We start from the raw sequence: 15,556 nt of genomic DNA on the forward strand, positions 1-15,556 counted from the left end.
ATTAATAGGTATTGTTTTGAATAAGCCACACATTTTTTTCCAAATCAACAGAAGCATTTAATAACTGCGTCTTATTATTTTGAAGCAAGAAATGAAGTTTCGGTGGCCTTCTAACCTGCGAGTGGACCAAATTATTCAGAAATGATTAGTTCACATTCATGGGCTATATTTCCAGTTCTGTTGTACTCGGTTACCTACACAGAGAAGTGAGCAAATGGCCTTGGCAATGACACACTATGTGTCACATGCTACCCAGTAGGGAACTGCAGGTGTCTGCCCATGTGCTTAGTGGGTACCTGGTTTTACACGCAGGCCCAAGGCCTTGGCCAGTGGAGAACAGAACCTTTCTGCCAGGTAGCGAAGACTGTCCAGGATTAAGATCTCCTTAGAATAATGCATTTTTCCCAACTCTTTTAACAGTTCACACTTCATTCAACAAATACACCCATGGCAGGCCCTGGGCTGGGCAGATACTGTGCACATCTCCATGGGGCTGCAGTCTTCCCAGTACTTCCTCAAACTCTGGTCTCACACTAAGCCTGGGAGGCAGGAAAGGCCATCACTGTTATTGCCATTATCTAGATAATAAAGCAAATATTTATGGGAGTATTTTGCCCCAGGTTATGAAGTAAAAGGGCTGGATTCAAACCCAGGTCTTCTATCTCCTAGTCTAGTGCTCTTTCTACTGATTCAGTCACACTGGTGAATTTCCTTTTACTGACAACCTAATGTCTTTTGGGTATCCACATTCCCTTCAGTGCCTGGGATCCCCCGACTGCTTAGTTTCGGAGCCAAGAGCTACCCTGACCTCTAGATGGCTGCATATGCCTTGGTTTCTGTGTGTCTGCTTAGATTCTCACCCCTGACTCAGGTATCTTCCCAATTCTACTGACACCAGCTTCAAACTCTACTTATCCCTTCCATCGCCACCACAACACAGCAGACTGCTAGCTCCCCTCATTCATTCTCCTCACCACCCTTAAAAACAGAGATTTTGCTAGATTCCTGGCTTCCCAACTAAAGATATCTCCTGGTCTTCTTTGCAACTATATGTAGTTGCAAGTTCTGGCCACTGGAAAAAAAGAAGGTGCTGCTTCTGGGCCTTCCCCTTAAAAATGACTGGATGTGTACCCCCTTGGTTCTTTCCTCTGGGAGATGGTAAGTTTTTACCTTCAACCATCAAATGGAAGCCGTATGTTAAAGATACTAGGCCTGGACCACTATCTACTCAGGACTGGTACATGAGAGAGAAAACTTATACCTGGTTTCAGCCATTGTGTCTGTGGGTCTCTTTAACAGAGGGACTTGTCTAGTATCCCAACTAATACAAGAAGCTTGAGTGAGACCAGGTCTCCATTCTTCTAGAAAAGCCCCTTGCCACCAATTAAATATTTTAAAGGATTGGGCAAAAAAAAAGTGTTCCATTCAGTTTTATTTCATGGAAAACTTTTGGTTTTTTTCTGGTTTTTTTTTTTTTTTTTTTTTTTGGAGATGGAGTCTCGCTCTGTTCCAAGGCTGGAGTGCAGTAGTGCAATCTCGGCTCACCACAACCTCTGTCTCCCGGGTTCAAGTGATTCTCCTGCTTCAGCCTCCCAAGTAGCTGGGACTACAGGCGCACGCCACCATATGTGGCTAAGGTTTGTATTTTTAGTAGAGACAGGGCTTCACCATGTTGGTCAGGCTGGTCTCAAACTCCTGAGCTAGGCCCACCTAGCCTCCCAAAGTTCTGGGATTACAGGCATGAGCCACCATGCCCAGTCTATGGAAAACTTTTAAAATATGAGATTACCAGGATCTCAAAGACAATTTATGCTTAGGTCACAGGAAAAACTGAGAGGACCCAGAAAAGCAAAATCAGCCTTTTGCAGAAACAGTAAGGGAGACAGCTCTAAGTGACAACCACAACCAATGCTCTTCTTTCAGCAATTCACTCCATTCCTAGGAAAGGCACTGGAAGCTGAAATGATGCAAGCCAAGGCTAATGTCTCCATGGAAACAGTGTTATAACTGAAGCTTGTGTTCCTGACCAAGAACTCCATGGCCAACTTTTTCAAGAAATTACATAAACTCCATGTTTTGTCACATATTCAAGCCTTAGGATTTTTCAAGCTAGAAAGGCTGTTGGACCAATGATATCCCACAAAAGATATGTGTGTATTCTCTATGATACAAAGTAGGTACACATCAATTAAACCCAACACAACAACCAATCATGTGACTTTTATTTACTCTGATTCAGTGACAGCGTATACCACAAAGAAGTTCACTTTAGCAATTCCTGCTGACTTCAGTGAATCAGAATATTTAGGAACTTCAATAGAGAAAGAAAAGATGAAACTTGAATAGAGAGTAAATTAAGTCACAAAAGCAATACTTAAGTGCTGCCTCTGCCACTGACCAATTGTCGAACACTGGACAGTTGCTTAATCTCTTAAGTAATTTCCTGGTCCACAAGAGAAGTTATAACACCTTGTCTCATAGGGTTGTGATGATCACTAAACAAGACATTACATGTAAAAATTACTTGTCAATTGCAGATGAATGTTCTATGGTATTGTTATCAGAATCACAGCATTTGGAAAGGCTTTATGGGGTGACACTGATGAGCATCTTCATGAAAACTAAGTAGACTACAAGCTACCAGCCACTCTTTGAAAAACTGACCCAGAGAAGTTTATTTTGGTGTCCTTAAAATTCACCCACATGCATTAGCTGGCAAGAAGTAGTCATTCTGCTGCATTCACCACTGGCATATATTTGCCAGTCAGAGTATCCAGTAGGATGCCCATCACAGGCTGTGAAGGAACAAGAGCTGTGCAGAGCTGAGTCCCTGTGTGGCAACCCATCCATCAACCAAAAACACAATCAGAAACCTCAAAACCAGAGAAAAGAAGCATTTTGAGGTACCAGGAAAAGAGAGAAAGAAGAACATAGCAGTTATGCTTGCAGGCACTGGAGTGAGAGTGTTCTGAGTTTGAATCATGGCTTTTCCCCTTGGTATGTATCATCTGAAGCACCTTTGAGTTTCAGTCTCTTTAATTAGAAAACAAGACTGACATTACTCACCTTATAGGCATACTATAAAGACTGAATGAGAAAAGGCACATAAACAGCACAGTTGTTGGCATGGTAACTAGTCAAAGGTTAGACACTGCTATTAATAATAATAATAATAATAATAATAAATGCACTGTAATGCAGGCAAAAATTTAGATTTGGCAGATCTCCAGTCAGGCTTTGCAGCCAGGTATTACCTGGACAGCATGCTGGCTCAGCCATGAATCCTCCAGGCTAATCAAAGTTCCTCTGGATCACTGCCTAATGCCCCAGGACAGGTGAAACATTCAAGAACGCCAGACTGGCCAGGTGGCTAGACTCTGACACTTGTTTTTCTGGTTCACAGCTGCCTGTCACTATCCTGAGAGGTGTCTGCATATAACAGATTCACATGGCTATCCGTGCCTAACTTTTCCATCCATACCTAGGCTTATGGCTCCCGATTTCTGGGAGTGAAATGTAATCCTCTTTAAAACATGGCCCTATCCAACAAAGTAGTGCACATCAGCACCCACCTGGTGGACAGCGCCACATCCCTAAACGTGCCCTGGAGGTAGGGGAACTTTCTTTTGGTTTTCCTAGGCTATTCCTGTAAGGGCCAACACATCTTCACTATTTATTAAAACTGCACTGCTGCTCCCTGCAGCCAGGAAGCAACTTTACAGCTTCAAAATGCCTACTCTTTCCTTAGTTCAATCAAGCATCACACACACACTGAAAAGGGCTCAACAAGAATCATTATACCTATTCCACAGACAAGGAGTCAGACTCAGTTTGAGATATTAAGTGATTTGCTTTGGCTATATGGTGATTAAGCAGCCTAGAATGCATGTTATCCAACTATTAATCTGGTGCTCTTGCCAGAAAATGTGAGCATTTGTTTTAAAACATTCGACTTCCATAATGGCACTTTCTGTCTGGAGAATTCATTAACTAAGGCATCTTGGTCACAGTACAGTGCAGAATCACACACTTGAAAGCCACTCACACAGGCAGATGTTCACCACACTCTAGAAATCTAAAGGGTGACTGATAACAGCCATGCTGATTAACATAATTGACAATTAATTCCCAGTTGTGGCTTCCTCTCTCTCCTGCCTGGATTCATCTAGTAGCCTCCTGTCAGGTCTCTGCTGCATTTAGTCCTTCATTGCTCGAATCCAACTGGAACGCTTACAATGGATTAATCCTTTAGGGGGAAATGTTTCATGTCACTAAAATCATAATCATAATAAAATAATTCCAGTAGTTCTCCATCGCCTACCAGTCTCTGACTCGCTAGGTAAACTCTGACTTGCCACTTAACCTCACTGAGTTTCCTCAACTGCAAAATCAAAGAGTGGGCTAAATAGAGCCTTGCCCATTTCCAGCTCATGACTCTAAAACCCTCAATCTCAATGTCCATTACACTTTCTGGTGGGGGGAAAAAAAACGGAAAAAAAAAAGAAAGAAAATCCCCAATCAAGCCTAAATCCTGCATCTAGAGACTGCTGGGAGACAGCCACGTCCAGTGGTCCAAAGCTCCCATGGCTTTATTTTAAGCCTGGATCTACCACTCACCAGCTGTCACTTTAGGCAAGTCACTAGGTGTCTAAAATGGCTTCAGGTCTGGACCTTCTATGATCTTCCAAACTTAAATTCCCACCTTCCATTTTAGGCAAGTCTGTGTTCATGAATGCAAACTGGTCATTCCTATTTCTGTGCTTTTAATTATGGTACATTTCCACCCAGCCACTCCCTAGAAATACCTGTCCTCACCTTGTCTGTGAATCAAAATCCCACCATCCTTAAACATGAAAACCTGACCAGTTCTATGAAGCCTCCTCCCTTCTACAAAGATCTCAAGCCTCTGACTTTCTGTAGTACTTAAAGTAAGACCACTTCACTGGCATTATTCATAGCTTTAAATATTTTCCACAAGGCAATGAAACTGCAGGCTCCTTGGTCACAACAATAATTTTTGCTCTTCCTTTAGGTCTAGCAACATACTTGGCATATAGGCTTAAAAATATTTGTTGACTGAATAAATAAATGTGTAGTACTATGCCTAAATAAATATGCAACAAGTTTTCTTTTAATTAATGTGGCTCAGCTATAGATTCGCTGCACTTTGGAGCCAATTAAAGGTAACATAAAGATGAACATCAGCAGGGCAGAGACAACCAACATCAGTAAAAGACACTGATATCTTACCAACCTCAAGAATAAGAGAAGCACAGATGTCAAAAAGAAATGGTAACCTAAACTCCAAAGTACCTTGCAAGGCCACCTTATATGCCTACACTGTTAGAGAGTGGAGGAAATTAGAGTTTTACTCAAAGCTGAATTTACTTTTTGAATAAATAAACAAGTATTTATTGAGAGACTTTGCTGTACAGACAGTTTTCATTGCTGGGGATATAGCAGAGAACAAAAGAGATGACACTGCCATTGGTATTCCATCATCCAAGAAGGCAGGCTAGGTCTAGCTCCAAAGTGAAGTCCACAAAACAACAACTTCTTGTACCAACTCCTTGCTATGCCTTCAAGCAAGGAAAAAAAGAAACACACCATTCACGACTGACCAAATAGCGGCAGTGCTAAAACTGCTCTGTCACTCCCTGTGAGGCATCCCTTACCCTAGAATGCACTGAGGAAGTTTGCAGCATGGCACTCTGCACCTAAGTCATTTGAACACTGCCAGTTGAGCTCTGCCACTAGCATCACTTAAATATCAAACCTCTCAAATGGCAAATGTGGCTCATGATGTCAAAAACAAAGCTCAGAGGTGGGAAGGGAGGATGGTAGTCGGTTAAAGGATCAGGTACTTTTCACCACTGCAAAACCTTAGGTTCCTTTCTTCTTTGGAGCAAAAACCTCTTCTATCCTCTAAAACCTTGAAAAAAATTTCTTCTTCCAGCAGGGTACTGAAAATAGCTTTGCATTTAACATTTAAAGTTGTTTTTGATCCCACACTCTTTCAGTTCTGCTCTCTCCTGCAAACTCATTCCATTCCCTAAGGGCACTTATAAGTATATTTTATAAGCAGGCAAACTAGAGTCACCATTTTTATCCCTAAGAGTTAAAAAGAAAAAACAATTTACATAATTATATGGAAGATAAGTTGGCCAAGAACACAGAAATCTTATCTGGACCAAAAGTTCTAGGACAAAATTTCTCTCAACTCATCAAGAAAGATAGCAGATCAAAATCAAGGTTCATACTGAGAATGTCACTGCAGAGCTCTACACATGGGAACTGCTTGAGTTCCTCATTGCTGATTGCCACAATACTTCAAGAAGAAATCAGAAGCAGCCATTTGAGGGCAGGTTTGAACAATGAAATATATCTATGTTTCCCTGCTATGGTGAGAAAACAACAGGATTTTACAGCCAAGAAGAACCTAAGAAATCAAAGTTCAAAGAGGAGGACAACTTACTCAAAGATACTCAGCCAGTCAGTGGCTGGGCCAAGACTGGAGCCCAGGCCGCTGCCAGTGCCCAGTGCAGAGTTTTCCCCACTCTCTGCACTACTGTCTCATTTATAACACATGAAACCAAATTTTAAAGGCATAAAGGTAAAAAATCCCTTTCATAAAACTTTAACAGACTGAAAAAGTAGCAGGAGAAGTGACTGAGGTAAATGGGTCCTATGAATGCTAACAGCAAATGAGGTACAACGTTACCGAGTGGAGGGTCTAACAGCAGAAGGCTTGATGACCGCTGATACTAATCAGTATGTTTTCAGCTACGGTCACCACTAAACAGCTTTTGTGGGCTTGCCTAGGAACGAAACCACTATTTAGTTGATTTTTTCCTATAGAAAAATGTATTCCAAGTTTTCATCAAGTGCCTTACAGATTAACTTTTGAAACAAAACCTGTTTTTAAGATGGCTGTGCACATAAAGCAGAATTCTGAGGTCTATAAAGTTCTGCACTAAACACAATTAAAACAGTAATAGGTGGTGAAACAGGCTAGGGGTGCATTTATAAGAAAACCTTTCAAACCCTTAATAAAACATTATATTGCATATAAACAAATTAAAAGCCTTCTGAGCAGGGTATGGTAAATTGCTATTTTATAATATACAGTTAAGGATAAATGCTCTAATTCTGTATGCAAGTATTTACAAGGCCTTTCTAACACTGGGCTCAGGATTAAAGGGAGTATAAAACAGTCAGAAAACATCTTTACACAAGCAGTTCACAATCCAGTCACCTTAGCCTTTACTTTCCCCAAACACATCAATCACCTTTCAACCCCAGGGCCTTTACACAGCTGTTCTCTCTTCCTGAGATACTTTCCCCCAGATCTTTTTGAAGCTGAGCTCAATGTCACCTCCTCAGAGAGGTCTCCCCTGTGATCCAGATAATGCACCTCCCTCCCTCCATACCTCATCACTATTTGCCTTACTCTATTTGCTTGCCATCCTAGCACTTGTCACAACGAGGCATGAAAGTGTTTCACTGTTCATCATCTGCCTCGTCCTACTGGGCCCTTGTTTTGTTCACTGCTGTATCTTTAGTGCCCAGAACAGTGCTATGCATCCAATAAACTTCACCGATGGAGTAAATGAGTGAAACTGGAGAGTGGAAAGTGAGCATGAGATAATTAACCATGAAACAATTCAAAAATGAGAGAACTAGCCATCCTGATTGGTTTGATATGGCAGTTTGCTCATTATGACATACCCCTGCTTCTGAACAAACAAATGGTTGACAATCAAGAGTAAAAAGGAGAACACACAAACAGAGCAAATGTCATCAGAGGTGCTTCAAAGAGAAGTGAGATCCAAGGCAGGCAGAGAAGTGAGATCTCCATCCAGTCAGAGGGAGAGTATGAATGAGGTGGCCTAGGGAAGGCAGAGGAGCAGGACACAGAACTGAACCTCAGGCACAGGGCTGTGGCTGGGAATGGAGGTTGAGTGGGGAAGCAGGGCTGGGGAGGAGGAACAGGACCAGACCCTGGAGAGCCTGGAAGACTGGACACAGGGGTGCCACCTGCACGCCACTGGCAACAGGGCTGTTCTTAGCAGGCAAAGCTGGCCTGTCATATGGGAAGACTGAAAGAAGTCGAGCAGAGCAGAAAACTGGTCAGAAGATGACCAGGGTGGTCTAAGAATGAGGGGGCAAAAGGAGCTTCTTCCCTCTGCTTAGGCATGAGAAAGATGTGAGTGAGCAAGATGTGAAGGCATCCCCCACCAAAAAAAGACAATTTCCAGAGCACCTCACAGTAGCACACCATGGCAGATTCAGGCCAACTTCCCATCCATCCTGCTCAGAGTGCACTCAAGAAAGACACAGCTCAGGACGAGAGCTCTGAGGGCAGGGCATGTCCTTCGGTGCCTGCCAAATCCGAGGTTAATTATATTTAGGACAGCCTGTGTTTATTATCTTTTTATTCTTTGAAAAAAAAGTGGTATCTAATTTCACTGTGCAGTATATATTTGAACATTATGTAACACATTTTTATGTAACAGGTTCTTGACATAAAACAATGTGTCCCTTACTATCTGAATGTATTCGGGGAACAACTGGAATTAAAAACATATGTATATATATACACACACACACACACACACATACCCCAAGGCTGCAGCTATACCAAGGTTGTGGACGTTAGTCTTTGGGGAGAGGAGGACAAAGGTGAGGGACCTTTGAAAAGGTCCCCTCCCCAGTGAGGAGCTCTGCAGATGGGTAGATGGGGGTAGCAGGTAGGGTTAGTGAGTTATGTTAGAAGGTTCATATCACACAAGGAGCTACTTGGGGAGGAGCTGGCTGAGCCACAGGGGGCCTGGGTCAGAGCAATGCTGCAGAAAGGCAGGAGGAGGCCAGAGAGACAACCATGCACAACAGGATGTGAAGAGAATGCTCACAAGCCCTAGGAGCTGCTGCTCAGGTAGCATCCAGATGCACATCCCTTATGTGGAGGGCTTCAGCCAGCCCTGCTCTAAAAGAGACGCATACCTCGTTTGTCAACAATAAGGCTGGTTCCCAACTGCTGTCGGCCTACTGGCTCCTGGCATGGTGTGGGTGAGTGACGTAAGGGATATAACGGGGTGTTTCCTCCCATTAGGCATCTACTCAGGTGTTACAGGGCAGGCTCTGGAGTTTATCAGGCACAAATCCTGCCCCAAGTCATAACAGCTGAGTGACCTTGGACAGTTTCTAAAACCACGTCACTTGTAAAGTAAGGATAATAGTACCTGCCTCATGGAGTTGTTATGGGGTTTAAATGAGTTAATAAGCAGAGGTAACTCACATATGTGCTGGCACATAGAAAGTGCTCAATAATTGTTAGCTGTTATTACCATAACAATTATTATTTCTATTTTGCAGACTCAGAGCAGCTAACTAATTTGCCTAGGTCACACATTTCAAACAGTGGCTGAAGGAATAAATACATGCCAATATTCAGTATATGCACAAAACCCAGTGGTTAGAGCATTAGCCAAATTTAAATTAGGCAGACCAGCCATCCCCTTCTTTAGACTAGATAAAGATGAGTTTGCACTACTTAAAAGAACAGCACGTACTAAGGTAAAAATCACTCTCCATTACATGCCAGTACTCAACGTTCCCCTGCAGCAAAGATGACTAAACCTTATCCAATCTTATCTCCCCTTGAAGTTAAGTCCGCAATTCAAACCCGCCTTCCACACAGACCTAAGTACTCACGGCCATGTCCACTTATGGCCCTGCTGCACCCCTTGTCTCTCACCCCCACCTCTCTGCAGTGTGCATCCTCTTCCCTCTACCTGCTCCGTCCCTCAGTGCCCACCCCATCCCATCTCTCCTCCTCAAGATCTTTAACTGAAATGTGCATAGCCTAAAGGCTCTCTGTGCCTGTCATTTTGGGGAAAGCAAGATAAACTCCTCCCAGAATGCTCAGCCTGAGTGAGCAGGTGAGATATTCTCAGAGACAGCCCAACACAATATGGAATGCAGCAGAACCTAAGAGAATTGAAGAAAAATCAGTGAGGACATTGCTACCAGGTATGGGGAGGAAGGAAAACAAAATGAAGAAATAGTTCGCAGGACCAAGGCCCCGAACTGGGTCCTAAAAGCAGAGGAGGATTTGGACATGTGAAAATTGAGGGATGGACTAGGTCAAGGGCTGGTACAGGAAGTAGGCAGCCCCTAAGCTTGACTGGAAAGTCCAGGGACACACAGCAAGGACTGGCAGACAGGCAGGCTGAATGTGGAGACCACTGTACACCAGGCCAAGGCACCCCAGCAAGGTAACGAAGAGCAGCAAGACTGACAGCAACATTCCGAGTGTTTGCGATGTGCCATGAATAGATTGGCACACTTTTTCCAATGCTTTAACTCATTTAATCCACACCTCAACTCTTTGATGTAGGGGCTACTATGATCCCAGTTTTATAGATGAGGACACCAAGGCATAGAGAGCAAAAGAAACTTGACCACAAGTCACAAAGCCAGTAGGGAATACTTAGCATGTGAAATCTGGCTCCAGAGTCTGTACGCTAAACTACCCAACCAAATTGCCTTTTAGGACAGCTTGGGGAATTAAGGGATGTAGGCTCCAGTGTGTCATGAGGACTCAATGGGATGGTGCTTGCAAGCAGTCTGCAAACCTGTGACTCCAAGGCCACAAATGCAGGATACAGGCTGCCATTAATGTCCACAATGGACCTGTTAGCAGAACACAGGAGAGACAGGTCAGAGCTAGAGAGGGGATCCTGGCCCACAGGGGACCGTGTGAATAGCAGAGGCTAGGACAGACACTTATCTTTACAGGGGTGCAGGAAGAGAATCAAGAAACCAGCATGACCCAAAGGCTGAGGGAAGAAAGGATTTCAAGGGACAAAAAACAGGTGAGGTAAAAGCTTCAAAGGGGCTGAGCCAGGTGGCTCATGACTGCAATCCGAGCTCCTTGGGAGGCTGATGCATGTGGGTCACCTGAGCCCAGGAGTTTGAGACCAGCCTGGGCAGCATGGCAAAACCCCATCTCTACTAAAAATACAAAAATTAGTCAGGTGTGGTGCGCGTGCCTATAGTCTCAGCTACTTGGAGGCTGAGGCGGGAGGATCACCTGAAACCTAGGAGGCTGCAGTGAGCCATGACTGTACCACTGCACTCTAGCCTGGGCAAGAGTGAGACCCTGACCAAAAAGAAAAAAGAAAAAACTGCAAAAGGGCCAAGAACAACCACTCAGGAATAAGGATGGGCAGATGGACCCCAGGAACTCAAGACAAAGTTTTGGAGAAAACTTTGAGAAGAAATATAAAGAAGGATGGTAGGGAGAGAAGCCAGAGGGCAGGTACTAAGAATGGGGCAGGAGATGGGAGAGAGGGGGAGGCGGGCAGGAGGAAGGAAAGAGAGAGGTATACGGACCTGGGTACCAAGTAAAGACACATGTAGATTGCCTGGCAAACAGCAGGCTCACCACACATCTGTTTTTGCCTCTTCCATCCTTCCTCCCCTAAATCAAGCCTAAGGTTTTCAGGGTGAGGTGGGGGAGACTAAGGACAAACAGCACAAATAATATTCTGGTGGCAGAACCCGGGCAGAGGTGAGAAGGAATGGCAGCTGGCACTAAGGAAAGGCTTCCTGTGTGCAGGCATTTTACATGCACCATCTCCCTTAATCCCCACACGGACTCCATGAGGCAGGCACTGCCATTACACCAAGAGGAGAAGCCTAAGATCAGAGGAGTCAAGCACATGTCCAAGGCCACACGGCCCAAACCCAAGTCATAGGATCTTCTGCCACCAGAGGCCAGACTCTTGTTCATGGTAAGAGGCCAAGAAAACGGACAGAGGAGAGGTCCACTTGCTTTCTCTTCACTGGGAGGAGAGGAGGAGATGGTGGGGAAAGAGACAGGACATTTTGAGCGGGAAGAAAAAGATGCTGATGGGGGTTGAGTCAGAGCAGGACTTATTTCATGAGAGGGCAAAGAAAAGATAGGATGGGTATTTGGGATAAATCTGAGTCTTGTGATAAGGTGACAACGAAAAAAGATGGTGGGGAAGGATAACATGCCTGTGTCCCTAGCTCCCAACTAAACCTCAGGGTCTAGAAAGGATATTTTACTTCCCTGCAAGTGCCTACTTTCGTTATCATGATGATTCCTAAAATCACTGAATATAATTACAGGGCAGAAACTGTTTCTTTAACATTGACTTTCTCCTACCACAGTGAGAGTTGATGATAAAATCACAAAGAAAGCTCAAAGATATATTATAACCCTTACACCAAAGAGAGGTACTAAATATCTAGTTTTTACCTTTTCATATGCAGTTTTGTTAATACAGCCAAGTCTTTCTATGATGCTTGTCCATCTTTTAGCACATAAATTCTACAGAGATTGTTGGTGTGAAGGGATAAATCTGAAAACACTGCCACTTCCTTTTCCTGCCCTGTGGCATGCGAACAACTTCTGCAAATAGCAGACAAACTCGTGAGTAATCATCATTTTATAAATCATTTGAAATGGATCCTTTAAAACACCATCTGTTGATCTGCTTAACTTTCCTATGAAAATAGGGCTTCAGCTCAGATATTCTGGAGGTGCCAGGAGGTAAATGCCAACCTGAATTCAAATGTATTAAATATTTAGAGACTTGCAGAATTTTAGAACAGAGGAACCTTTGAGATCACCTAGTTCAACTGTCTTACTTTCCACCAGAGGCAAACAGAACCTAGAAAAATTTAGTAACTTGCCCCAACTGGAACCACCATGAAGCCTAAACTAGAACCAGGATGTCCACCTCCTAACTCCCAGGTTAGTGCTTTTCTACCAGACCTGTTCATTCTTCAGAGGGTGGAATAAAGAACAAATTTAACTACAGTTTTAACTTATTGTTTTAATTCACTGGCTACATCTACCATCAAAACCAAAATGCTTCTATAGACCCAGCTTCAGATGATACAGGCAATTTCAAATCCTGCCCAGGAAATTTTCAAACCCTCTAAATATGATCTACAAGCTGTTTTAAAGACTTATCAATAAAGTGATCTGAGTAACAAAACATGGACTGAAAGATTAAATTTTGTATTTTCAAAAATATTTTGGAATTCCATTGATATGGAAATCAAATCTAACACCAGTGATTTTTTTTAAGTTTTGCAAGCACGGAGAGCATATTATTCAAAACTGCTCAGGAGCAGCAATGATTATTTTAAGCTCATGATTCAACGGGTACATTAATTAAAAACTCCACCAACCCAAATTGACAGATCTTGATATCAATGGGACCAGAATAATTAAAATAATAGTTGTCATATAAAAATAGATTAAAGGGGTGAACAACAGCAGATGTCAGAAGGAAAATGACAAGCAAGCAGGTGTCGTGGGAAATGAGATGCATCTAAGGGGCAGCTTTTATGGATTTTTAATAAAACGATGATGCTGGAAATACGGGTATACGGGTAGTGTCAAGAAGAGCTTGTTCACAAATACGGAATCTGATTTGACTTTTGGAAGCTGGGTGAGAAAACTTGGCTAATAATTCCTCGCTGAGGAGTAGCGGTGGAGAAAGGGAGAAGAGACCTCAAGAGCCAAAGCGCCAAAACAACGCTGGGTGACCGGGAAGGGGCCGAGGCTGGGAGGGGAGAGGGGTCAGGAGGTGTAGGGTACGAGGAGGCAGCGGGTCTCCCACCAGCCGGCGAGAACTTGACAGCAGGCGCTGGTGTCTAGTGCACCCTTTCCCTCCCAGCTCCCGCCGGCGCTGCGCTCACCCGCGGCCGGCTCTCGCGACCCCTCGGGATGGCTGACATGCGCCCCACAAGGTCGACGTTCACCTCTACCTTCCTCTTCTACTTCCAAGCAAACCGGGAGCTCGCTGGGATGTCAACACCCGGCAATCGCCGAGCGGGAACCTTTTCTTCCCTGACATCTGTCAAACCCAAAGCGGGAGCCAGGCTCGCTGCGCCCTCCGCGGAGCTCCGGGGCTCCAAGGACGGCCCGCACCCGGGCTCCGGGCGACATCCCCACGTTGACGCGCACCTGCCCGCAGACCCCACGGGGCATCCTCGCGGGCCGCCCGGGAGCTGGACGGCACAAGCCCCACGAAAGTTCGCAGACTAGGGTCGGCCCGGGGCCGGCCGGGGATTCCCGGGTGCAGTGCCAGCCCCAGCGGTGGCGACAGGGCCGAAGGGGCGGGCGGACTTAGGCTCCCCAAGCCCGACGGATACGCCCTCCCTGCCCCCATCCAGCCTCTCGGGCTCCCGAAAGGGAAGTGAAGGGGGGAGGAAGGGCAGACGGCGGCACCGTTCGTCCAACGCCCTTGCGGGGGCAGCCGCCAGGGATGGTCCCCTCGGGGATCCCCGAAGCTCCCGGGGATACATCTAGGAGTCCTCCTTGGCCGAGTCACTGCCCGCAAGTGCAGAGCTGTCCCTTTAAGAGGCAGCTGGCCGCCTCCTCCCCCTCCAGGTAGCGATGCCCGCAGAAGGGCGGTGGGTACTCCCGCGGACACTTTCCCGGCCCCTTTAAGCGCGCCTGCAGCACCTCTGCCCGCCCTAGTCCGCAGCGCCAGCCCCCGAGAGGAGGATGGGGGCGAACGGGCGCGGCGCCTTTAAGGGGCGCAGCCTCCCCGCGGCCCGGGTGGGGGCAGGGAGCGGTCACGGGCCCTTTAAGGCCGGCAGCGGGCACGTCGGGCAGGGTTCTCCGGCGGCCGGGTTGCCCCGGGGCGGCGGCAGGGGCGCAGTGCCCGTGAGGGTGCTAACGGCCCCCGACGGGGTACGCGAGGCCGCGCCGCTGGCCGCCGCCGGCCTGACACTCACCGTGGCTCGCCGGGAGCGCCCGCGCCCGCGCCCGCACTCGGATCCCGCGGCGGCGGCGGCGGTGAGTCCGGCGCGGGTAAACAGGCACCTCCGTCCCTGACCTACTTTCTGCCTTCCCTAAATGTCGCACCACTAACCTACTTTCCGACCAATCCGCTCCCCGCCGGCCCAGGCCCGGCCCCCCGCCCACCAATCGCTGTGCCCAACCCCCCTTCCCCGCCCACCAATGGAGGAGCCGCGGAGCCCGGATACCTGCCTCTTTCCGCCAGCCAATCCGAGCCCCCGAAGGGAGCCGGTCCCGGCGGCCGCTCCCAGCCAATCCGCGTGCGGCTCGGCGGCCCGCTGGCCAGTTGTGTGGCGTCTAGAAAGGCCGCTGACCAATGGCGAGGTGGCGGGGGCCGGTTTACCTGCTACTTTCCCGCCACCAATCATTTGGGGCACAGGAGCGCACGCCCCGAGGAGAGGACCAATCCGCGCGCGCTCCTTGGGTTTCCTCGCCCCTGCCCTCTCCCTTTCCCCTCAGGTCTCCCACTCGCCGCGGCCACTGCGGTGCCCACGCCGCGCTCCTCGGGGTCGCCCGGGATGTCCCTCTTCTCCGGGCCCTTTGCCGGCTGGCGTGTGGCCGCCCGGCCTCACCCCTCCTCCTCCTTCCCCTTCTCCACTCGGGGCACTCCGACGAAAAGCAGCAGTTCTGACTCCCCTTCCTCCAGCTCCATCTAGGAAACCAATTTTAGGAACACTGAGTGCCAGATCCTTCCTAAAACCCCTG

The 15,556-nt window shown here is 46.7% G+C and overlaps 1 protein-coding gene across 2 annotated transcripts in view; it reads right to left on the bottom strand.

Moving 5' to 3' along the window:
• Positions 1–14,921, bottom strand: part of BMAL1 (basic helix-loop-helix ARNT like 1) — a 110,263-nt gene extending 95,342 nt beyond the window's left edge. For both annotated transcript variants that reach the window (XM_064365157.1, XM_064365155.1), the window contains exon 1: positions 14,788–14,921. The gene's annotated coding sequence lies outside the window, so the exon portion shown is untranslated. The remainder of the gene's footprint in view (positions 1–14,787) is intronic.
• Positions 14,922–15,556: the final 635 nt, after the last annotated feature.

This window comes from Aotus nancymaae, unplaced genomic scaffold (assembly GCF_030222135.1).
Source record: "Aotus nancymaae isolate 86718 unplaced genomic scaffold, 86718_ANA_hifiasm-v0.15.2.pri h1tg000059l, whole genome shotgun sequence".
NCBI classification, from domain to species: Eukaryota; Metazoa; Chordata; class Mammalia; order Primates; family Aotidae; genus Aotus; species Aotus nancymaae.